The sequence below is a fragment of the Mustela putorius genome, unplaced genomic scaffold (assembly GCF_011764305.1).
Source record: "Mustela putorius furo isolate JIRA1106 unplaced genomic scaffold, ASM1176430v1.1 tig00000508_pilon_pilon_pilon, whole genome shotgun sequence".
NCBI classification, from domain to species: domain Eukaryota; kingdom Metazoa; phylum Chordata; class Mammalia; order Carnivora; family Mustelidae; genus Mustela; species Mustela putorius.
Genome location: NW_025421402.1, coordinates 22,188,584 through 22,213,553, shown reverse-complemented (window position 1 = coordinate 22,213,553; position 24,970 = coordinate 22,188,584). Strand labels below are relative to the sequence as shown.

The following is a 24,970-nucleotide window of genomic DNA, read 5'->3' as shown; positions in this document are numbered from 1 at the left end:
CATTCAACCGAATGCAGTGTCCTTCTGAGCTTGGGGCACTGTGTGGCCACACGGCCCTCTGTGAGGCGGGCCCTGTTGGGAGGTTTGGCTCAGTATACAAAGAAACACCTCCTCCCCTAGAAGCTTATCAGGGCCTCCCCAAACAGGAAGTGGGGAGGAGGCACGCGCACACACAGGGGCCGGAAAGGAGCAGGGTTCAGGGTGCGGGATGGAGGTGGTTTCTTGCATCTTTCAGGCTAGGTGTACCAGGAGCATGTTAACTCTCCGTGGCAGGAGGAAAGATAGCTCTTCATTAGTCATTCCCGAAGAATTCTGATTTGGAGCAAAGGAGAGAATGGGAGTGAGAGGGAGCACGCATCAGGCCTTCTGTGCTCACGGCCAGCCCGGATTTGGTTCAGGTTCAAGTTTGTAAGTTTGTTATTTTAAGTAGAGATAAGGCCCATCCTTATGAAGAAGTCCCAGTACCTTCCACATGTATTTCTGGCACAAAAACAGATGGGATAGAAACTTACACAAAAATCACATCTGCTACTCTGGACAATTAAACAAAACATGAAATTGCAGCTAAAACCACAGGGTATTTAAATAGAACAAGATTTTAAATGAAGGACTCATGTTGTTGAACCAGAATGAGGTGTAACTCTGCATCTCCTGTTTTTTTTGTTTGTTTGTTTGTTTGTTTTGGGGTTTTTTTTTTTGGTTTTGGTTTTTGTTTTTCCATAAGGTCGGGTTTAGGTTTTGTTTTGGGGTTTTTTCGGTTGTTGTTGTTATTGTTGTTGTTTTGTTTTTTGTTTTTTTGTTTTGTTTTGTTTTGTTTATGTTTTGTTTTTGTTTTTGTTTTTAACATTAGTAAATGTGCCCATGTACCAAAGACAACTTTTCTCATTCTGGGGGAGGCTAAGCCAAAATTTTGTCCTTTTTTGAATCCTACTATCAAAGGGACATGAAAAAAAAAAAATCCTAACATTTATTTCACACCAGCCATGTACTAGGGGCCCACCAAAGCCACAGACAGAAAGTTCTGCCAACTTTAGTTTACAGTTGAAAACACAAGCTCCAAGATGTCACCCACGGCCTTTCTGCCAGTAAGTGATGCAAACGGGACTTGAATTCTAAGTCCAAAGCCCATGTTCCCCGCCCCCCACACACACACACCAGATTACCCTCCCATTTCGATTCCAGCAGGGGAAGCCAGAGACAGAGAGAGGAACAGAGCCTGCAAAGTTCTCCAAACTCTCAACCTTGCAGGAGCCGTGTCATCGGCAAGGGCCCCAGCTGTTCATACTCTTGGGGTCCTTGTGGAGGTGGAATACTGCTTTATAACCTTGCTTTTGCTCCCTGAAATGTTTCTGAAATGTGACTCGGATTTCTAGCTCACGTCTCCTTCCCGCTGTGTAAAACCCCATGGTTCCCACCAGTACGAACAATCGAGAAAAGCCTATCAGCTCTTGCACAAAAGAAACTTCACTCGCTTTCCACTCTCCTCGCCCACTCTTCTCCGCCTCACCACCCCCAGACCCTGAATGTTTGCCTGTTGGTGTGAGATAAGGGTGCTTCTACTGTGAAACCTGTTCAAATTGATTCAAACTTCAGACCCATTGCCTCCTCCTGTGTGTGTGGTTTGAGTCCCTCACAAATAAATTGAATTTACCGGCTCGAGGTTTTGAGGGGATCGTGAAGAATCTCACAGAGGTTGATTGAGACTCTGGCCCCACATCATGGATCTGTACCCCGGGTTCATGTCATTTCCTGGCCCCTGCAGAGCTGGGAAGAAGACACATTCCCGCTGGTACCCGAAGCGGCTCCGTCTGAGTCATGTCCTGAAACTGGGGCCTCTCCGGGCCTCTCAGGGCGCCTGGGTGGCTCAGTGGGTTAAAGCCTCAGCCTTCGGCTCAGGTCATGATCCCAGAGTCCTGGGATGGAGCCCTGCATCGGGCTCTCTGCTCAGCAGGGAGTCTGCTTCCCCCCTCTCTCTCTGCCTGCCTCTCTGCCTACTTGTGCTCTCTCTCTGTCAAATAAATAAATAAAATCTTAAAAAGAAAGAAAGAAAGAAGGAAGCCGGGGCAACAGGCTCAGAAGACCCGTAGGTACAGTGGGAAGGCGTGGGTCCTCGTCTCTTCTCTGTCCCTCAGGCCGTGGAGTCTCCCACGCCCTTTATTAGCACAGCTAGGCGTCTCCCACAAGGCTGTTTGCGGGGATCCGGTGAGGTGTACCGTGTGTGCTGCACAAATAAAAATGACATCATCCTAAGCAGGAAGCTGGGGCTGTCCGGGAGCCGTGTGCCAAACGTAGGCCTTAAGCCAAGTATTACTCCTATATTAATGAATGACTGTGCTCTAGGTGCAGGGGTGCTCTGTCACTGAAAGGGAGCTGGGTCCCGGTGCCGCCGTGATCCCATCTCCTTAATCTGTGGAAGAGTCAGCGCCCCTGCACCTCTCCGCACACTCTCTCTGCTCGCCTGCACCTGCTCGCACCCCTGCCTTTTCACGGCAGCTCGCAACAAGGTAACGGGCTTGAGAGCGGAACGTCCACCCCCCTCCCCTGCACATACCCAGCCCAGCCTTGCTTCTCTGAGCGCCGGGAGAGAAGCCCGGCCCCGTGCAGAGGGCGTGGATGCTGATGAACTGGACCTGGGCGATCTGTGTGACCCTGGACTGAGTCGAGCCTCCCTGAGCCGGAGGGATGGGTCTCTGAGATCTCCTTCTGAAGATTGTAGTGGGGATCAGGTGCGGTCATGGGGATGAAGAAATAACAGAAGTTCTTGGTCTAGGTTCAAGCGCTGTAGCAGGAGTCCATATCTCAGTTCAGAGGCTGTCTCACGGGCTCTGTCATTTTAGAAAATGGATGGTTTTCCAGAACATGTCTTAATCAGCAAGACTTTTAAAAAAGGGCCCGATGAGCCCTCGGAGTGCCGTTTCCCCTTCCTACAAAGAAAGGAGAGTGACTTGCCCCTGGTCACCAAGCTCAAGGGCAGCAGGCCAAGTCCATCAGCCTCAGCAGAAAACCAGCGATTTTCCCCTGGAGCCACTTCTTGACGGTGAAATCCCCACGGCCGCCCAGAGTCACCTGCCGTGTTCCAGCTGCGTCTGCCTCACCGTCTCAGGGACATCCGCTCCCCTTCGTGACCAAGGCAGGTTAGAGCCCTTCTCTTCCCGCTTCCTGGCATGCGTCATGGCCCAGATGGCTTGCGGAAGATGCCTGCGGGCATTCTGCATTGATGTGGCTCCACGGTCTTCTGCTGGACGGTCGGGTCAGGCAGTGATCCTGTTTGCCTGTCCCTTCTACTGCAGGAACCTTTGAAGCCCGTCACCATCTCTACCAGTTGGCGCTGACAGCCCAGAGAATCTCCTCGAGCCAAGTGCCTTTCTGAAGCCAAGTGCCCGTGTCACGGTGTCTTTTGGTGGCCCTGAATCTCTTACTCCAATTTGCAGCGAAGGTTCTGGCGTTCATGACGCAGGCGTGAGAGGTGTGCAGAGAGGGAGGCGAGGAGGTGTTTGACTCTGAAAGGGGGACACAGGCCAGGGCAAGCGGCATTTGTGCACTTGTTCATTCCAAAGACCGACACTCTTCTGTATCTGGCTGATCCTTTGAGCAAAGTAAATTACAAAGTAGGTCCCTCCTGACCCTGTTGCCTTAAGATGCCAGCTTTCACAAGAGGGGCACGCTTTCCCCTGGATTCCTGGGGGCCCTTCTGTCCACCCTCTCTGCTCTTCCCCACTGCCTTCCTTTTCCCTGAAAACCTCGAGGATTGGCAGTACTCCCTGACCAACATCTTCAACCAGGGGACCACCAGGGGATTTGAGTGTTTATTGCTTTTTTTCTCCAGGATTGGAGCAGCTCTGACCAGCTACTATTTGAAAAACATAGAAGTTTTTTGTTTTGTTTTGTTTTTTTCTGTTCTGTTTTTTGCTTATTATCAATTAAATGAGAACTTGGCATCTTTCTTGCTGCAGGGGTGCGTGTATTCGGGGAGAAGGGACATCCAGTCTAACCTTCCCCACCCCCTTTCTGTCTCCTGGTAGCCAAAGCTGGTGTTCTGACCCGTACCAACCACGGCAGGGTGTCTTTTATCAAAGGCAGACGTTCAGCAATTAGCTTTCTTGTCTACCTGCCTCTATCTGTCCCCTTTGCCCCAAGGGTTCGCCTGTCGGTCAGTCTGTTGTCTGCTCACGGCATTTGTCTGAGATGCAGAAGTCCCCGCACTTGACAGTCACTACAGTCTTTCTGTCTTTTCTCTTAAGCAGCTTTTTTAAAGCCCCCAGAGACCCTTTAAAAAAAAGAAAAAGAATGCAAATGGAAATTGCGCTGGAAGCGAAAATGAATGCTGCTGTGAGTCATGGGACCCTGGCCACACAGGGACAAACTAGTTTTTATTTTGGGTAATATTTCTTCTTTGGCATTTATTACACCTCTGTTAAACACAGCTCATGGGACACAGTGTTACTCACAGGCAGTCAGAGAGAAAGCTGCAAGTTCAGCCATCAGGAGGGCAGGGCGACTTATCGTTAATAGTGGCCATTACAGCTGGAAGGAAAAATTACCCATCTGCCCCCACCAGACCTGTCTGCCTGGGACAAGCCCGGGCCTCCCGGCAGGAAGGGGGGCTGGGCAGACATGAGGGAAGGAGAATGGAATGCAGAAGCCCTAGATCATGATCAGTGGAGGAGAAGGTAGAGCTAAATTCAACTGTGGGCCCTTCCGCAGGCGTCGATGAAACCCCACTGATGCCAGCACGCGGGCAGCACCCCCTCCCCTGTTCCCATGAGCACATCAGGATAGCTCTTTCCCAAAGATGTGCTGTAGGGTCCGGTTCAGCTCGGGATTGGAAACTGGACAGAAAGATTTGCTCTGCAGCAACGCCTTCCAATGCAATGCTTTCCACCTCAGGATATAATTTAGAACAGATTTACTACACCGAAAATCGTTGCCATTAGACCTCGGGTTTCCACAGTGCAGTTTCTGGTTTTTTTTTTTTTTTGTTTGTTTGTTTTAAAGTCTATATTAAAAAGAGCCTATGGTTTGAAATCCTTTCAGACATGTTAACTCCTAGCCAAAGACGCAGCCCCATTTCCCCAACTCTGACAAGTCCCTCCACAAGTGCGCGTGTTCAGTGGGGCCATAGAAGGTGTCAGCTAGGAAAATAAATTTGAGAGCACTTTGTGCAGAGAGTGTGTTTGTAAAAGTGACAGCAGGGGACCCTGGGTGGCGCCATCAGTGGAGCGTCAGGCACTTGGTTTCCGCTCAAGTCATGATCTCGGGCTCCCCATGTCAGGCTCCAAACTCAGCACGGAGTCTGCTTGGCATGCCCTCTCCCTCTCTCACTCTAACTCTCTCTCTCTCTCTAATAAATAGATAAATCTTGAAAAAAAAAAAAAACAACTTTCAGAAAGGAAAGGCATAGGCCCATTTTGCAGCTAGTGCTAACTCCCTGGGGCGCAGAGTTGACCGTGGGTCTCAGGATCACAGACTCCAGTTTGGAGAATTGTAACAGAACCTGGGCCTGTGGCTTGGAGTGCGACCCCTCTCCCCCCCTCCCCTGCACACCCTGCCCCTCAGGAGGGCAGAATCACAGACCTGCGTGCTATGGGGAGTGGGGGGTGGGGCAGAGAATTAGAGTGAGGTTTGAAAGAGGAGTTGGATGGCCCCAGCGATGACCTCTGGAGCTGGCTGGAAGTCTGAGCAGAGTCGGCAGGACGCAGCATTTAGGCAGTGCTGAGTCAGCGGTCAGGTCCGAGGTTGGGCCTGTCTGAGGGCGGGGTTCCTGCTGAGTCAGACCAGGAGAGCATCGTGCTGGAGTGTTTGATTTTCCAGATACGGCCACGCCCAGTGCTAGGCTCCAGCCCTAGACTCTTCCTTGGCTATCAAAACCAGTGTCGGGTCAAATCGGCCTAACTCATGCCGAGAGAATTCTTGATAGAGCTCAGCTCCTTCTTGCCTTTGGTCGCTCCGTCCCGTGAAGAGTGGGGGTGCCCAGCGTCTGTGTTGGCGGCACAGTTCTGGACACTCGATTATCTTGGCTGCCCGTTAGCATGAATTCTAAGCTCTCCCTGCAAGGATCTTCGACTCCATGTCGTTCATGGACTAGAACTCTTATGTGTCGGAAAGACATTGAAAAGTAGGTCTGGGAGAGAATTACCTGAGGTAGATTCGACTGAAGAGAAGCAAGTGTGGCAGGGCCCATGGGAGCCACGGGCAAATCTGCGATGTCCACGCCTCAAGAAATAGGTCCAGGACTCGGGGAAGTCAGCAGGACCTATTTCCCTGTAGTCCCCGTGGTAGGCCAAGCGGTACCCTAAAGTTGTGTCCATTTTGGATTCTTTGACCTTTAAGAACCATGAGTAGCAGAGGGAGCTGTTGGCAAACGATGAGGAATTTCATTTCAAAGACCCTGTGGTTATTCTTCAGAAGAGAGTGGGTCATTGACTTGCCTCATGTACAGGGCTTCTGCCCGGAGGATATTTGGAAAAGTCTGTCATGAAGAAATGGCAGAGCAAGAGAAAATAAACCTAATATGCTTTCCTTTTCAAGCATGGTCCTTTGGGAAACTTCCAGAATTGCAGAAGGCATGATGCCTCCTCTCCCAGAGTTGATTCAGTGAAGACCTTTTCATACCACCAAATGCTGACTCTCCAGGAGGGCGATGAGAATTCTCTGTTGGGGAGACAGAAAAAGCGGCTCCGATCTGGTTTGGGTTGGTTTGGGATCCTCAAGGCGAGGATGGGATTCTTACCTTTATTTGCTTGGATTTCCAAGCGGTCACTGTGGTAAGAGGCCGTGGGCTCTGAGCCACAGACTCTGCTCAAGTTGCTTCTGGGGCCGGCCGAGGGAGGTGTTTATGCTGGCTTGTTAGGATTTAGGGGATATTGCATTTTTAACGGACCTGAAAAATCCGTGCAAGGGCGGCCCCCCAGAGACTTTCCGAAGGCTGGGCGCAGTAGAAGGGGGACGTGGGCGTCCGTTAGGATCTCGTGTTTCTTCCGTAAGACCGCCTTCTCCCCATATCTCAGTTGCTGTCTCCCCGTGTAATTACCATCGCCAGCGTTTCCTGTTTGTCCCCCGCAGGTACACCACGTTGCGCCAATAACCCGCGGCCCAGCAGGAAGACACAGTACCCATTGCCAGTGCCGATCAGGGCTTGATTACACTTCACGGCTGTAATTCAAGCCTGCTAATCCTCCTCTGCGTTCGGAAAAGAGGCCTGTTCTATTAGATAAGCTGATTACTGTCTGGTGTGTGCTTCATGCCTAGCAAGAGTTGTTTATATGTGGAATTATTGCTGGTTGGTCTGTGCCTTACTGCTCCGAGTGAGCTGGCTGCGGGGTCCGGGGTATCGGGCTTCACCTCCGATCCGGGAGGGGTGAGAAACGGAGTCTTGATTACGGCTGCTCGGCCCCCAACCTCCGCGCCACTGGCGGCCTATTTACTTTTCTTCCCTGTGAACGGAAGGAACCAGATAAGATTTTAAGAGTCCGAGACTTTTGGCCCCAAGCCCCGCTGTCAAAGATCACAGAGTGAAAGGTCACTGCGCCAGCCAGCCGCTGCCGGTCCCCCGCCGCTGGGGGAGGACCGTGTGGGTGGTGCGGGGTCTGGAGGGGCCAGGGGAGGGCGGCGGAGGCAGGAAGAGCCGGGTGTGTGGCAGAGTCCTCAGCCACAGACCCGAGAGGGCCCAACCGCAAGGCAAGACGCCTGCAGAGACCATGTGAACGATTTCTTGCCTCCAGAGATGTTTTCTTCAAAGCCACAGAAGCCTTGAAACCACTTTTGTCTCGCCCTCCTGGCCCATCGCAGGGCGGCCGTGCAGCTTGGGCCTGGCTGTGGCCTACGACGCCCTGGCTCTTCCTGGAGGACGGGGTGCTTGTGTACGACCGTCTGTCTGCCAAGTGAACTTGGCGTGACTGAGGCTGCCCGCGGCCCCCCCCTACCCCCACCAAAGCAGCTCTCCAGGGAAAGGCGGGGGGTGGGGGGAGTCCCCCCGGTCCCCGGACGCAGAGCTGGGCTTGTGCTTCCTAATGGCTCTTAAGCGTCTAAGTTCTACCACAGGTTGCTGTCTCACGGCGTCAGGATGAAGAGAGGACGATAGCCTAGGTCACAGGTGTTCATGCGCCCCTGGCCCTTGGCCTTGTCAATCTCTGAGTCGGCAGAGTTTGGCACCTGCTTGTGTATTATTTAAGTATGCGGTGGCCTGCCCTGGAGTGAGGGAGTCAGGATGAGCATTGGCATGCTGCACTGGGGAAAGATCCCCGGCAGAGGCGTTCTGAGCAGTAAACTTCCTACATACACACCGCTCGGCCTTAACCATCTGCTTGTCTGCCTTCCTCCAGGAACCTCTGAGGCAGGCCTTTTGTCTTTTATTTCTGTGTCCCCAGGACGCCTATACTGCCTGGGATGGGGAGGGGCAGGTAAGTGCTCCAGGAATGATGTCTTTGACTTGGTGAATGAGGGGCACCCAGGAGCTGCCGTAGGTTGAGCATCTGACTCTTGGTTTCGGCTCAGGTCACGATCTCAGGATTGTGGGATCGAGCCCCGCCTAGGGGTCTGCACATAGCCTCAGGTCCACGTAGGACTCCCTCTCTCTCTCTCTCCGCTCCCCCCACCCCCGTGTTCTCATGTACTTGCTTCTCTCTCTCTCTCTCTCTCTCTCTCTCTCTCAATAAATACTTTTTTAAAAAATTAATGAACATATAAACTTATGATCTATTTAATCAAAAGTGGCCTACCCGAGAATGAATCCAAGTGCGGATCATTTCGCACGGCTCCCCCGCACCTGCTTTCCCTCTCATGTACCTTTCCTTCTTTTTCTTTCTTGAAGCGGACTCTGAGTCCCCAGGGGCACGGCTGTTCTTGGGTGTAAAGGGCACGGGGAGCTGAAGGCAGGACAGAACACTGCAGAGCCAAGTCGCGTGTTAGGAAGGACACTGACATGGGATTTAGACAGAAGGGTAGCTGCGTTCTGTCCTCTCCGCTGGGCTTCTGGTCTGTGTGATGCTTCTTGACCCGCAGACTTTCCAGTCTTATTTCATCTCCCGATTTTTTCTCCCTTGGCCTCTGTCACCTTCCTCTTAGTGCTCTCCCCCACCCCACACTCCTTCTTCCCTTCCCTTTTCTAGGGGAATCCCTGTCTGATCTCCTGAAGAGAAGGATCAGGGCTGTCCGGATAAGGGCTGCACCCTCAGAGAGAATTCTTTCTCTTCCAAACTTCAATTAACTTGTGCTTCTAGGACAGATCCAAAGAACCACACAGAGGGCGTGGCAGCTAAAACAGAGCTCTGCAAACTAGCTGCGAAGTTCTAAGCCTATTTTAAGCACTGAGAATTATCTCCAATGTGCTTTGATTGATTTTTTTCTTCTTTATTTTAAGGGGTTATAAATGTTAGGAGTTTAGTGGACCCATCACTGTAGGGATGGCTTTAGGTTCTTGGTCAGAGCCAAAATTTAAGACGGGATATCGACTCTAGATCCATGGTTGTGTGTTTGTGTGTTCTCTGTGAGTGTGTGAGATATGTGTGCTGTCTTCAGAAGATGGAGGTACGAGCCTTTTTTTTTCTTCTACACGTGAGCTGAGTACATGCTTGACTCTCAGAAGGATAACTGTCCAGGAAAACCACGTTTTGAAATTCACCTTAGCATCTTTGAAATCCTCTCCAATGTCTTGAGAGTCGAGAAGTAAGTAGTGATGTCTCATCCCAGAGTCTTGGACCACGGAGCCAAACCTGCGCATTTTTCTCACAGGACATAAGCAAGGACGAAACTGCCATGTTTTGAGCGTCTAGGGTCCTCCCAAACACAGAATGGCACTAGTAGTCACATGGCAGAGGGAAATCAGGGAAACCTCAGCCTTTCATTCTGTTCATAATTCTTTACATCCTTGTCACTGAGAGACGGAATGACTCTGATCTCCTGCGTGTCGCTGGCATCCCGAGTTTTAAGACCAGCAGTTTGAATGTTCGCCTAAAGTAGAAATCTCTAGGGCTTTATCCAGAGTCCGTTTCCTGGGATCCTCTCTCAAAGAGGAAACGGAAATACATAAACGTGGTTTATGTTGGTTTATGTCATGTTAAAATTAGCGAGTTTTTGTCCTAATGTTGTTCCACCATCACCTGTTGAAAATAACCTTTGAAGATGAGGGCAGTAGGCTGAGACGGCTTCCGGCCTCCTCACCTTCTCTAGGAAAAGGATATGTACGTGATCCCGACATTGAGTAATGTGATGGGGGTATCCGGCATCTCCTTCTCTAGAGGACTGCAAATTCAAAGCCTCTTTCTTCTCACCTGTCTGAGCCCATACTGATAGGCCATTCTGATGGTAAGCGGAGGCAGAGAGGGGACCCAGAGGTGGGGTTTGGAAGTTGGGAACAGAGCCTAGAATTGGAGGCCTCTCCCACCATGTGATGTCAAACCTCAAAACCAAGGTCCTACACGAGCAGCCCGGTTCCATTCATTACCAAACAGCAACAACGCACCTGCTGGGATCTTACCTCCACATCTTCGGTCACGAGAAGTGAAAACAAATCCATATTTTTTTTAAAAGTGTTTGCATGACTGTAATTGTGATGGCTTGGTGCGTTAACAGTTTCTGTGGCTTGGGGGCTTCCTTTAAGACAGAACAGGGTAGATAGAGGGTGTTGGAGCTGTTTAAGCCACAGGTGTTGTTCAGAGTTTTCCTTGGTTCGGGCTAGCTCCGGAGAGCAGAGACATGACGGGCGCAAAAAGGCAGCACGAATGTTCGCGTTGGCCTCCAACCTGTGAAAATTCCTGGCCAATAATTCTGGCCCTGGTGTCCCAGTTCAGCCCTGTGAGTGAGTCAGGCCATGCTACTAGCTTTGCTCAACTGTAGGGAAAAACCCTAAGTCAAACACATAACCCCGATGTGGCCATGACCCCAATGTGGCCATGACCCCATCTGACTCCCCCGTGCCTCTATTCCCGCCTCTAACGAAAGGGTTTCCTAATACCCCAGAATGCACATGTGAGAATAAAGGCAAATGAGCCCATTTTTGATAAATAGCGGAGTAAAGTTTAATTCCTACACGAGGAAAGATCATCACGGCCTCCATTCTCCCACACCGCTTGCCCACGCATCTACCCATTTTCACTTTGTGGTATTAACCAACGCCTCTCTTTCCTCCGTGATTCCGCAGACTTACTTCTGGTTGAGCCTCCCCCATGGAAATACGGGCCTTATTAGCAGAGAGCAGGTTCTCAAGTATCTGTTTGTGAACGACGAGTGGAGGAACCGGGGTCCCGGTCGGAATGGCAGCGTGGGTGCCGTCGCGCCGGCCAGTATCACTCTGCGCAGGCTGAGAGATTTGTATTTTAACGGAGCTGTAAGGCTGTCACTAACCATAAGTGGAAATGACCAGTTTGGCAGAGTCGAGCAGAGTGCCCCGGGAAAGCAGGCCGTGCCGAAAGAGAAGAGCAAATTTGGCTTCTGAGGTTACCGTATGTCTGGTACCCCAGAGGATGTGAGCCCCGGCAGAGGCCTCTGCGGAAGTGGGGACAGCTGGGGTCCCCTCTCCAATCTGTAGGGCCCCTGCTGAATGCTCAGCAACCCCCCCCCCACCACCACCACTGCTAGGGGCTCTCCCCCTGAGCCCACGCTGATGGCCGGCGGGTGGCTCTGCGTAAACTTGACAGCGGCTCTTCTGTGGGTCAGAGAGATGTGGCTCACTCGGTGGAGGAGGAAACAAGACACCTCTTCAGATAAATATAGTAAGAAACACAGTAAATAAGGCCCAGCCTCGGGGAGGCAGATCTTTAAAGGAAAATTAAGATCGCCTGTCATCTGTCTCTCTGTCAACCGTTGATGTATTTAGCTAGCGCCTTGCGGTGCTAAATGCTTTCCGGTGATGATGGTCATGATGGCCAGCGCTCCTCCCCACCGCGAGAGGCTCCCCCTGTGGGAGAGCTCTGTGGGGGGAGGGGCTCCATCCCAAGCGCCCTAGAGATGGGATGGGCCAGAGGACCCCTTCTCTTGTCCCCTTCTTCCGGATTTTTACCAGGATGGGAAAGCAAGTGAAGACAACAGCAAAACGCTCGTCTGAAGCTCAGAGCCTAATCGCTCCCATCTGCTCCAGTGCTGTTTCCCCTCGCTGCCTGCCAGGATGCTTGCCGCAGACGCTAAGTAGCACATTATTTTCGATAAGTTGCAATCATTTACTTGAAATCTACTTCTCCCTTAAAATGTCCCCCTGGAAACTGGAATCGGCATTTGAGAAGCCCTGTTCAGGATGGGATCTGAATGCCTGCGCTCACGTTCAAGGAAAACGCGGCCCATTTGTCCGCCAGGTGTTTGTGCATTCAGGGTTTCAGCCGCGTGGACTCTGTCGGGAGGAGAGAAGGAGGCGCCGCGGAGATCAGATCCGTCCCAGAGGCCAGGCACAGGTGCTGAGAGGGCAAGGCTAGGAAATGGTGGCTCCGTGGGCTCTTCCCCAGAGCAGAAATATCACACCTCCCGTGAGACAGCAAGCCAAGACCTTTCTTGGTCCCCGGGAGACATTTCTCTTTTATCCAGTGACTGGGCTAGGGAAGGCGTGTTTTGCAATCTGGAACTCATAATCTCAAGTGCCTTCCCCCTCCCGCCCCTCCCCCTCCCACCCCTTCCACTTCTCCCCCCCCCCCCCACCACCACCACCATTTCTTACTCAGCACCTCTTGCCTAGGACGGGGCATCCAGACACACCATCCAGTCTGCCATCCGATCTTACCCGTCACTCAAGCCTTAGTGCTTTCAGAGGCTACTTGGAAGTTTCTAGAAGCAGCCAAGCCTCCTGCTTCACAGGCAGCTCGTTGGCCTGCGGATTCCGCAGCTCTGTGTCTGAGGACCGCGCGGGTGACTCATTAGCAGCAAAGCATGTGCTTGGGGTGGTTTTCGTAACGAGCGGTGATGGATCATCGTACACTCTCCCCGAAGGACCCTGCCTGACCTTGTATGCATTTGTGAGATGGCTGTTTGGGGTCACAGGTGTTGTCTGTGGTCATGGAAAAGGAAAGCTAATTGGCATGTGTTTTGAAATGGACCTGGGGCACCCATAAATAGACCCGGTGTCCTTCAGCTGCGGCATTTCTGCTACCAACGAAGGATTCGCGTGAGGATTTCCCTTCTCCCGTGTCCCCATTCTGGTCCTCTGGAACTGACACACTCAGCTGATTAGAAGCTAAACGTTATTTTACTATGGTGTAAGGAAATGTCCCAGTACATGCCGTACACAGGCGGGCAAGTTACGGCAGCCGAAAGGAATTTGTGAGACTCAGGCTCACATATTGTTCCTGCTCCTGCGTGTGCCTCCAGGTTTACAGTTCAGTCTGCCTTGGCTTTCCTCTGGTCAAGACAGTGCCCTCGGCTCGTCTCCCCCTGCCGCCGCCCCTCGCCACCCACCCCGTCTTCCCCGGTCTAGGCTGCAGGCCCCCCAACACCCTGACTAGGAGGCATCTCCTTCTCCTGCCCCTTCGCCCCAGACTTCCTGGATCTTCTCCCACCTCTGCTCGTTAGCCAGGGCAGCTCTCCAAGAGGCCCTCTAATGATCCATCCTCTTTCTATCTGTTCTAAACCTTCTCCTTTTGCAGGAAGAAACTCCCCATGGTAACTATTCAGGCTTTTCTGTGACTTGCTTCTAGGTCTTAAATTTGCCCCTTTGTAATTTTCTCTCTAACACACTAACCAGCATGCAATCATCCTGCTTGCAGAGTTGCTATTGTTCTTTCTCTTCCTACTCCTCCTTCGTAATAGCTCTTGTTGACTAGCCTGCCAAAAACAAAAACCCCCAAACCCAAAATAACTAACTTAAACAAAATATAAATTTATTTCTCCTTGTTTTCATATGGTCCAAAGGTGACCATCCAGGCTGATCTCTATAGAGTGTGGTAGCTTCTGTTTTCTCTTCCTAATGTGGCTTCCATTCCCCAGCCAGTTCATGGCCCGAAGTGGCTGCTGGAGCTCCAGCCATTACATTCATGTGCTAGCTAACAGAAGGAACAGAGAAATGGATGAGAAAGACATTCCTTCTTTTTAAGGACATTTCAAGAAGTTTTATATCCTACCTCAACTCATTTATCACTAGAATTTTGTCACCTCAGACATGAACACATCTAGCTGCAAGGGAAGCTGGGAAGTGTCTTTCCTCTCAGTGGCCATGAACGCAAGTAAAAAGTCAATGTCCTGTTTCTACAGAGAGGAATATATTGGAAGAAATAGGCAGATTAAACTGTTCCTTTGTCTTTGTGCCAGCAGTCTTTGCTGATTCCTTCCCCAGGTAACCCTGCTCCCAGGTCCCATATGGGAGATGGATACGTGCTCCATCATGTCCATATCTTGAAATAATATTAGCATAGTCAGCATGCACATTTATGTGAAATGATCTCATCATCGGTGGTAGTTGAAGTGGAAATGGTAATCCGAGCTTTAGGGAGTCCCTTTCTCTTGTCTTGTTCAAGTCCCTTTCTCTTGTCTTTTTCTTTCTCACACTTCAACTTCCCATCATCTTTATAGGGTGAAAGGAATCATGTTTGTCATGGAGAGAGAAGCAGAAGGATGGCATGAAAGAGGCCGAAGGGATGGAGTGAACTAGACTGTTGTGCTCATTTCTTTCCTTTTTAAAAAAAAAAAAAAAAAAAAAGATTTTTTTGTTTGCTTATTTATTTATTTGAGAGAGAGAGAGAAACCGAGCATGCACGAGTGAAATCACATTAAGCAGGGAAGGGGGAGACGCAGAAGGAGATGGAGAAAATCCCAAGCAGACTCTGCACTGAGTGTGGAACCCAACCTGGGGCTGGATCTCGTGACCCTGAGCTCATGACCTGAGCCCGAACCAGGAGTCGGATGCTTGACCAACTGAGCTACCCAGGCACCCCTCTTTTTTTAAAAAAATCAATTTATTTTAGAGAGAGAGAATGAGTAGGGAGAGGGACAAAGAGAAAAGTAGAGAGGATCCCAAGCAGACTCCCCACTAATCAGGGACCCCGACACAGGGCTCTATTCCATGACCATATGATGTGACCTGAGTCAAAATCAAGACTTGGACGCCCAACCGACTAAGCCACCCAGGCGTCCCCTGTTGCACCTCGTTTCTTGATTCCAGAGCCTGTGTCTACCCTGCTGGAATCTGTGGCTTGTCCTCCATGATGTCATGTTCCTTTTGTCCTTGCGGTGTACACTTGGGTCGATGGCGTTGATCTGGCAGAGGTGGGAGCTGACTCCAGCAGGGCAAGGACACACTGTTAGTACCTGTGTGCTGTGATCGGTGGAGTTTGAAATAATCCTGGAGCGGGTTAAGACTGAATCATTACGATCTTGTGTAAAGGCCCCTAAGGTCAGTAGCACCTTGCATTAGAAACCCTGCCTTTGAATTATTCGTGGTTCTCAAAAACTAGGAAGGACTCTGTGTGAGAACAGAATGTTCTTTATTTCACACTAAATTCTGAGAAAAGTGTTTGAAAGGTTGGAGGGGAAAAAAAAGTTTAGCCGTGATTGCGTTTGTAAATTCAGGCAAGAAAATCCCACTTGTCACCAGGAACTAGAAAGGCCTCATGGTCCTAAGACAGCGAAATGATGTCCCGATGGTAAGACCACACAGGACAGAAACGCGGCAACATCTGGTTATTTTAACATTTTGAGTGTGGGGTTCCTCAGTGTCCCAGCGGAGAAACGATGATTTTGAGGTCTGAATCCCACCCAAAAGTTGAAACTGAAATGGGCTTGCTCAAACCTTGATGGTGGATAGTCTTTACTCTCTTTGGTTATGTATTCTTTAGTGGAAATGGGAAGCATTTATGGGAAAGATGCCTCCAGGCTGGCTTGTAGGACACAGGTTGAGACGGCCTCAGAGCTACGTGGTTCCCACAAGGGTGTTTCTGCCTCTAGAAGGACCGAGCTCTCCCGAGCGAGCTCCGCCAGGTCAGGGAGACTTGAGGCTTCCCGACTCAGGAAGATTGACGTCAGGGCCTCTGTGTGTGGGGGACACTCCAGGCTTTTGAGGAAGCACGATTCTTAACGTGCTTGGGAGAAGAATAGTAGTAAAGCAGCATGAAGGGAGCGGGTAGCGAGGACAGACATTTGGAATTTATTCTGTTGGCTGAGGATCGATGTCCTGGCCTATGAGGGCGTGAGCATGAGCTTGCCTGGAAATCCCGGACGGCGAGGTGGAGAACACGTGCGTGTGTGTATCTGTGCCCTCATTGACTTATCCTGATTCCTTCTGAGTTGCTGATTCCTAAGACAACAGAAACCAAACTCTTTTTTTTTTTTTTAATTTAATTTATTTATTTGACAGACAGAGATCACAAGCAGGCAGAGAGTCAGGCAGAGAGAGAAGGAGAAGCAGACTCCCCGCTGAGCAGAAAGCCCGATGCAGGGCTCGATCCCAGGACCCTGAGACCATGTGCCCCGGAAACCAAACTCTTAATTCCAAATCTGTCTTGCTTTCTTAATCTTCCCAAAGGGACCTTTTTCGGTGGGATTGATGGAGGTTTAGCCCATAGTTGAAAACCTACCAGTTACGGAGCACGGATAAGTGCTTCTATTAAAAAATGACCGTATTTCATCTTCAACAAGGATTAAGGTGTATTTGGTATTATTCTTGGCTATTGGGTGGTAAAGACACTGAGCTTAAGGGAGGCCACAGTGGTGGGGGTCTTGTGCCTGGCTTTGTACCAGAGTTCTTCCTTTGTGCCGTGCCACTGGAGCTCGCGGAAGAGAGGCCTGGCCCGGCCTCCCCCATTCTGGGGCCATGAAAATACGAAGGGCAAGGAAATCTTTTGTGTATTAGCACTCGCAACGGAGCAGAGAATGTGTTCGCCACCCCAGGCTTCAGAACATTCTCGTCTTAAGGCAGGAGGCTATTGAGACATTTCTCACTTTCTCATTGGGCACCTCTTTTAGAAACCACCGTTGTAGAGAAACTTCCATCTCCCGGGAACATACTGCAGGCCACCAACCCCAGGCTTCCGTTTTTCATGCTTTTTAGGTCTGGCTTGGGAGACCATCTTTCGCGTTGTGGGTGACCACGTGCGGTGTGGGCCTCACAGACCGAGCCCCCCCCCCCGCCCCGCCTCCCCTTACACCGCCAGGCGTGGCCGCCTGAGGCCGAAGCCAGGGTGAGGCCCCGTCCCCCTCCCGGCTTCGGCAGCAACTCTCCAGGCCGCGGGGTTCCCCGAGCGGCCGTCCAGGCTGAGCTCTGAAGGACGAAAGCCCCTCTCGCAGGCAGCCGGCACCCCTCCAGAAAGGCAGGAGCCTGCCGCCTGGCACATGAGCCTCTCTTCTGCCGGTTGGTCCAGGGAGGCCCAGCGTGCCAGGCAAGGGACGTGTGAATGGGACCGGTGCCCAAGCATCGCCTGAGAAGGAGAGAATGCATGTGACCAGAGCCGCCGAAGCCCAGCCCAGAGACAGAGAAGAAAGGCGTGATGTGTTTCTCTAAAGCAAACCCGAAAACATCCACCAAAACACAAACTTTAAAATCATCTCAAGAGCGTCCTATACTTTTATTTTCACCCCCCACCCACAAACCTCACTCGAGGCCCTGCACATGTGGTGGCTCTTGGCTACACGGGAGGAGCCCGAGCGCGTCTCATTGTCTGCGGGAGCCCAGCACCGTGCCTGGAGGTGTGCGAGGGACTGTGTACTTGAGGGGCCTCCAAATCTTGCTGCGGACAGACTGACGGCCTGACGTCCCCTCGCTTGGCTCACCTGCCTAGCAACCCAGGAGGCATGAAAGGCTCCCAGGATATCTTATTTTTGTAGCTCAATCCATGGTGGCCCTTAAAGCGACGCCAGACTTGGAGTCCTGCCTTCGGGAAGGGCTTCTGCTTCTGAAGGGCTGAGACCTGGACGCGGCACAGAGTCCCAGTGTGGCTTCCAGCACCTGAGGGTTTCAGGAGCTCAGATTTCTCATCTGACAAGCCTGCCCCAGGAGAACTGTAATGTCAAGACGACAGCACCCGATCTTGGAGGGTCTTAACCCCCCCTTGACCCACAGCCCTTCTGGTCTGGAACATTGAGAGCATTGAATTGTTCATCATTTCTATTTGTTTGATGGGCAAACTCTTAAAGATGCACAAAAATAAACTTTTCCAGGATGCCTGGGTGGCTCAGTAGGTTAAGCATCTGTCTTGGGCCCAGGGCATGATCCCAGGGTCCTGGGATCGAGTTCCTCATCAGGCTCTCTGCTCAGTGGGGAGCTGCTTCTGCCTCTCTCTCCCTCTCCTCACTTGTTCTCTCCCTCTATGTTTCTCTCCCTCAAATAAGTCTTTAAAACAAAAATCTTTTTTAAATCTTTTAAAATGTTTTTTAAAAATCTTTTTAAAAAATTAAGCTTTTCCGTGAAACCAGCGAGGGGTTAAGAATTAGGAATGAAGAGCCCCAGGATACTCTAGTCTGAGCCTCAAGCCACTTGCGCGGGACCGCGGTCCCCCGTTTGGTGTCGAAGAATCAAATTATGTCATAGTCGTTTCCCAGCTCAAGCTGAGGAGTTTCTGGGTTGCAGGTGTGTTTGGGCTTGTGGGAAACAAAATGAACCTGCCGGAGGGGAGAGGACACGTGTCAGCTGATAGTTTTTGGCGCCGGCCGTGTTCCCTGGCAACTTTGTACCCCAGGCCCTCAAGGCTGTGGCATCCTGTGTGCGAGGGGACCAGAGGAGGACAACCGCTGGGCTTCACGAAGCCAGAGCCCGTGGCTCGTTCATCTGGAGGTCCCAGCATCCACCTCATTCCTGGCGCCTTGCCGGGGCTTGGTCAGTGATGTACCTGGTCCGACCATTCCTCCGAGGCCTCGTTTGGGGTCAGCATCCTGTGTCCGGCCCCTTCCCTGGGCACTGCTCTCGGGCCTTCCAAGAATCCTTCCCGGTGCCCGTCATTTGCCAAGCTCTCCACGGCACCCAGAGCCTTCACCACGGACAGTGTTGGCTTTCTGGGGACACCCCCGGGTGATGGGTCCTGCGGGCTCCGGCTTAAAATGACAGCGTAGATTTGCCTGTTTGGAACTGTTCGATTTGAAAAGGCAGGTTTTTGAGGTGGGAATGACAGCGGTGGCCGAGGAGAAGGCCTTCTCTCCAGTAGCGTGTTGGCCGGGCTCCAGCCTGTCACTGGCCTCTAGGGGAGGGGCACATGGGGACCCACTGCCTCCCTAAGGGTGTGCTGAGGCACAGGACTTGGGGTCACACCGTCCCTGTCTTTCCCTCCTTCACTCTTTTTGCATATGAAGAAACGCTTGAATAGGCGCCTAGTGCCAGAGGCTGGGGAGGCCATCTGGGGGATCCGCAGATGCAGGACGGGTCCTCGCTGCCTTTCAGGAGCTCACGGCCTTGCTGGCAAGCCGGCGGGTGTGACCTGAGGTGTGCTGTGATGCGCCGTGGCCGTGGTGTGGACAGCACGGGTTCTGGTGGCCCAGAGGTGTGGGAGCTCGTTTGGGGCTGTTACTAGGTAAGGTTTCGTGGAGGGGAGTGCTGAGCTGAAACCTGAAACAGGACAGGACTGTGGTAAGTGGATTTCTCTGGCTGAGAGAGAAGAGGGGCACTCCGTCACATGTCACATGGCCCAGCGACTCTGCTGCGGAGCCATTAGCAGGAAGAGGTATCTGACGAGGATCCGATTTGGAGGAATTTAAAGAAAATTAAGAAGTCCGTGAGAAGCCCTCCCTGCCTTCCCGGACGCGTCTCTTGTCTTCTCGCCATCTGCGCATCGAAAGACCTGGTGGGTGACACCCCATTTTGATGTCACACCTGCTTAGCCACCCTCTGTGAAAGCTGAGTCCTAACGTTGTCAAGAACGAAGAGGTGGAACCCTAATGTTGTCAAGAATAAAATATCCAAGACCTGAGTTCTAGTCTTGCCTCTGTCCCATTTGCTTTGACTTCGGGAATGTTACTTTGCTGTCACCTTGCCTTTGTCATCTTCTGCTCTGAGGTTTGGCCTTCATGTTTTATAAGGCGACAGAATTCAGGGCACACGAGTACTTCATGAGCAAAGGCGAGGGGTGACTGATATTTTCAGGAGGCAGGCAGTTGCCTCTATTTCTAAAAAGGCAAGCGCAGCGCATCTGCGTCCCACACTTCTCTCCAGAGCTCTGGCCCAACGCAGACGGCAGAGCAGCCTTGGGGTGAGCCCGGGAAGGTTCCTCTCTCCTGACGGTCCTCCCGGTCATGGGTGGTGAAGACCAGCCCACGGACAATGGAACAGCCTGTGTGGGGCTTAAGTTCAAGCAAAGACATTGGCCCGAGAGTGTGAGGGCATCCGTCCTGGGGACCACCTCATGCTCTTTCTCAAACCACCTGTGTCTCTATCTCTCCCTGGACTGCTGTCCAGTCTGAAGGCAGCCCTCTCTGTAGCTCTGCCCCCCCCCACCTGCCCCTCAGTGGAAGTTGCATGGAAGCGGGGACCTCTTGCCCACCCCTAACCTGGGGACTGGAAGCGGCCAGACCCTCCCTGCAGCACCGGTCCTCGGTGAAGGAAGAGTGCCCTCTAGCGGGCCTCGGCTGGAGCTGCCTGGGATCCGCGCCGTTCAGGCAAGGACCAAAAACCAGCCCACAGCCCTCCTGCCAGTGATCTTGAATATGCCTTTGGGTTTGGCTTGTTTTTCTTCTTCTCTGAAGAAAAATAAAGGAAGAAGAAACAGCAGGAGACCAGTTGTGAGAGCAGCTCTGACAGCGCTGTGACAGTCTCCTTGAATTAACCCCCCTCTCCCCGCCGCCCCCAGCCAGCCACGGCAGCGAGGTAGATGCGACATCAGATGCTTTTCAAAGGGCTGTGACAGTTTCTACATAAATCACTCACCTGCCTTGACGGGCCTCATGCACGAGGGGGTAGATGGTTGAGAAGGAGACTGACTCCTCCTTTGACAGTCATCACCAAAGGGTTAAGGACCACGTTGGGCAAGCCCTCTGGATAGCAAGCCCACTGCGGCTGATGACATTTTCTGGCAGTGGACGTGTCCAGCCCTGACTCCTGACTGCTAAACCTGGTGCACACGGCCATAAACAGGGGGCTTGGCCCTTTAAAACCTGGTTCAGTGAAAGCTGCTGGACTGGGGAGTCCGGGGGCGGGGGGGAGGGAGGGGAGCGCACGGGGCGCCCGTCAGGGAGGCAGAAACCTGATCATATGTGATGGTTGCTGGATTAGGTAACAGCTCCGCTGGTGGAAATTGGATCTTGGAGGATGAGTGTTAACATCTCTGGTGTCCTGGCGAAAGGTTCATTTGAGTCTTGCATGGTGCCACAGAGATAAAAAGGGGCTTTTAAATAATCATTTTGTCTCCTGCACACCAGGGTGCTGGCTTCGAGCAGTAAATAGGTAGCATCAGTTCTGCTTAGACATATCACCCTTTTCATTTATTTATTTAATGTTGGAGGGCTTTTTTTTTTTTTTTTTTTTTTGGAGTCGACTCGCCAGACAGTTTCCGTGTCCATGATTCCCAACACCCGTTTTTATAATGGTTCATGCGGATTCTCCTTCTGGGCAGAAATAAAGTGCAGGCGGTAGATGGGTCCACCCATGCCTCCTGCAAGTGCACAGACACTGCCCAAGACCCTCAGAACCAGAATCTTCTATGTGATGTAGAAGATGAAAATGTTCTCTTTTATATGTTTGTATTGTTTCTGTATATATACACGTGCTACATATATATATACACATACATCCTATATATATATATATATAAATGTTATATATGCACATATTATATATAACACATATATGTCATATAGGCACATACTATATGTGTACAGACTATATGTACATGTTATATATACACATATACACACTATATATGTACACATGATATATATGTGTGTTTATATATATTATATATAGCAGGGGATTCTGACATATTCTGAATTGTTTTCTTTTTATAATGATTTCAGTATGATTTAAAGATTTTTATGTATTTATTTGACAGACAGAGATCACTAGCAGGCAGAGAGGCAGGCAGAGAGAGAGGAAGGGAAGCGGGCTCCCCGCTGAGCAGAGAGCCTGTTGTGGGGCTCCATCCCAGGACCCTGGGATCATGACCTGAGCTGAAGGCAGAAGCTTTAACCCACTGAGCCACCCAGGCGCCCCTGATTTCAGGATAATTTAAAGACTGTAACTCGGAGAGGACTGCTCCTCCCCCACCCTCCCCTCCCCCCGCCTTTACACTCTTCTCTCTCCATCAGGTCTCTAGTCCGGGACCGATTTCTACGCCCTGAGCTCCGAGTATAAATGCAAGCGTCATATACGTTAAGGTGTGTCGTACTCTGTCATACCGGTTTCTTACTGGCCACATTTGGAAACCAATTTTATTAAATCTAATTAAATCCAAATTTCTTTTTAAAGAGTATTTGCTTACAGGATTTAAAAATGATAGAAAAGCTAAGTGGAGTGTTAATACTTGCACTATTTTTTTTTTCCTCCTTAACTAAATGTGCCCTTTAATATGTGGGTGGGGGAAAACAGTCCGTGTAGGGAATGCTTTGTGCTCTCTGACTGTCCTAAACTTGCCTGGGGGGGTGAGGGGCCTGCAGCATAACTTTTAGCATTCTTTGCTAGTCTCAGCAATTTTCTTTCTTATTTTATTCAAAACCAGTTAGATTGCAAGCCCCACAAAATGTTAATGAGATGGGTGTGCAGAGTTGGCATGGGTGGTCTGTGCATCTCACTGATGGTTGGAAAGAAAAGGTGAAGGGGAGGGGTAGCTGAAGCTCTGGGGTTCTGCAAGGGGGAACATATTCTTGGAAGGAAAGGCCCATGGTTACCAGCACAGCGCCTGGAGGGAACTGGGCCAGCACTGTGGTCTGTGGGTGCCTATCTCTGCGTCTCCTACTTCTCTCAGAATGAATGAATCTTAGGCTGGCCCTGGGGGGATGACAGATCCAGTCTCTTTCTCTCTTTGCCACCTTCGTTGAGACCAGACATTATTATAAGATGTTTCACATACACAGAGGCTTGGTTATGGAAGGACCAGGAGGACGCACTTGGAGGCATTTCCACTGGCTCAGCATTGGGGTTGGGGGGAAGGTGGCAGTTTCTTCTCCGCTTTGGGGGGTCTGCTCCCCTAGAGTGTTCAGCACCTTGTGGAGGATATGAAACACAAGATTCAGTAGAGCAGATTAGAGAGTAGAATTTTGCACAGTTTATTTAATGACCAAGCTAAAGTGGAATAATTACATTTGTTTATAAAGAATAGCCCGGACGGGGACGCCTGGGTGGCTCAGTTGGTTAAGCAGCTGCCTTCGGCTCAGGTCATGATCCCAGGGTCCTGGGATCGAGTCCCACATCGGGCTCCTTGCTCGGCGGGGAGCCTGCTTCTCCCTCTGCCTCTGCCTGCCTCTTTGTCTGTGCTCGCTCGCTCTCTCTCCCTCTGTCTCTGGCAAATAAATAAATAAAATCTTTAAAAAAAAAAAAAAAAGAAAGAATAGCCCGGAGGTGAATCTTTGAAATGACCCCTAAATGTTTTTGTTGATAAAGCAATTAAAATTCACTAAATAAAATTCAGTGGAGAAACACCCAGAAGACCCCACACACGAATGTTGGGTTGTCACCCGTAGAGGTGAGGAAGGAGGAGCTTCTGGGCTCCACTGCCAGGTGGTCAGGTGGTCCCATTATTTTCTGCACCTTTAAGGACTGGAGAGTTCTCTGATTCAGGAAATGGGTAGAGCATTGAATTATTTTCTTAAGGGACCCTCTGTGAGTGGTGGTAGGTTCTTCAGAGGACTTTGGAGGTTTGGGTAAATGAATTCAAGGCACAGAATAACATGACTAAATGTTACCCAAAGCCTGTCCGAGGGGCAACATCCCAGTGCGTCTCCTGAAAGAAGGATTTCACTGGAAAGATGTCCCCAACACAAACCTCCACAAGGCTATCACCGATATGCGATTTTATTTTAGGCGGGCACAATATTCAGGACACGGGTGTGAGCGGAGAGGAGTCTGAATCCAGAGGCGTTCCATGTTTGTGTTCAGGTGCGGGCTTCCTTCTTTCCTCCCCGGCCAGCCACCTTCCCCCGACCCGCCCGGCACCCCTCCCCATCCTCACTTCACTGCTTTTCTCCTGGTGCCTTTCATCTCTGCCCCTCGCCGCCACTCCTGGCCCATGTGGCTCCCGGGCCGCTTGGCTGTCTGCTGTTTCATGAAAGCCATTTGCAGGGTCCCCCACAGCACAGGAATTGGGATATCCTTCTGAACAACGCTCAAGGTTGGTTCTTGTCATGCCTGATGGAAGGACAGGAGCAAGTGGTTCTGTTGGTATTGTACGTGATGGGACGCCCCGAACATCTCGGCGTCCCTCGTCTCAAGGTCATGGTCACGCCCGTGTGGGGCTGTCGTGCGAGGGCTCAGGAGACAACTAGAATGGGCAGCACCTCCTGGGGCTCCCCAAATGCACCCCACCTGGAAACAGCTCTTGATTCTCGGTTGTTGAGGCGCGCCCTGCCGTCCCCGTCCCTGTCCGTGGCTCCTTCTCCCCTGCCTGGGATCACTTCCCTCCTTTCTCCTACCTTACCCCCAATTTTTTTCAATTTTTTTTTTAATTGGAAATTCTTCTCGTGTTCCCTCTCAACAAAGACTTGGCTGCTGACAGCTAAACTGGGTTTAGATGAGTGATTTATTTTATAGCAGGTTGTATGACGGTAGTAAAAAGAGACTGCCTAGCTCTTCTGCTGATTTTACTAAAACACTTGATCTCTTTCTGTCCCAACCCCCCTCCCCCCGACCCAGATGGCCATGGAGTTTTAATAAAAAGCAGCCATATCATTGATTGAAGTCTCCATCCTACATAATTTCTCTGAATACCTGAAATAGCTTGTCTAGTCCCCCCTCACCCCCCATCCTTTTCCAATAGGATAGTCGTCACCCAGAATGAAGAGATCTCAGTGTCCAGAGGAAAACATCGCCACTTGATGGCCAGTCTGTCTTCCTGCTCTTTTATTTGCTTATTTTGTTTTATTTTTTCTTGAAGAATAACTGACATATAATAGATCTTCTTGCTGTTTTAAACTTTTTCTACTCTCCGTGCTG

General features: G+C 50.9%; 1 protein-coding gene across 5 annotated transcripts in view; it reads left to right on the top strand.

Annotated features, from left to right (window-relative positions):
* Nucleotides 1-24,970, top strand: part of PBX1 (PBX homeobox 1) — a 277,953-nt gene that overhangs the window by 195,895 nt on the left and 57,088 nt on the right. The window lies entirely within an intron of this gene.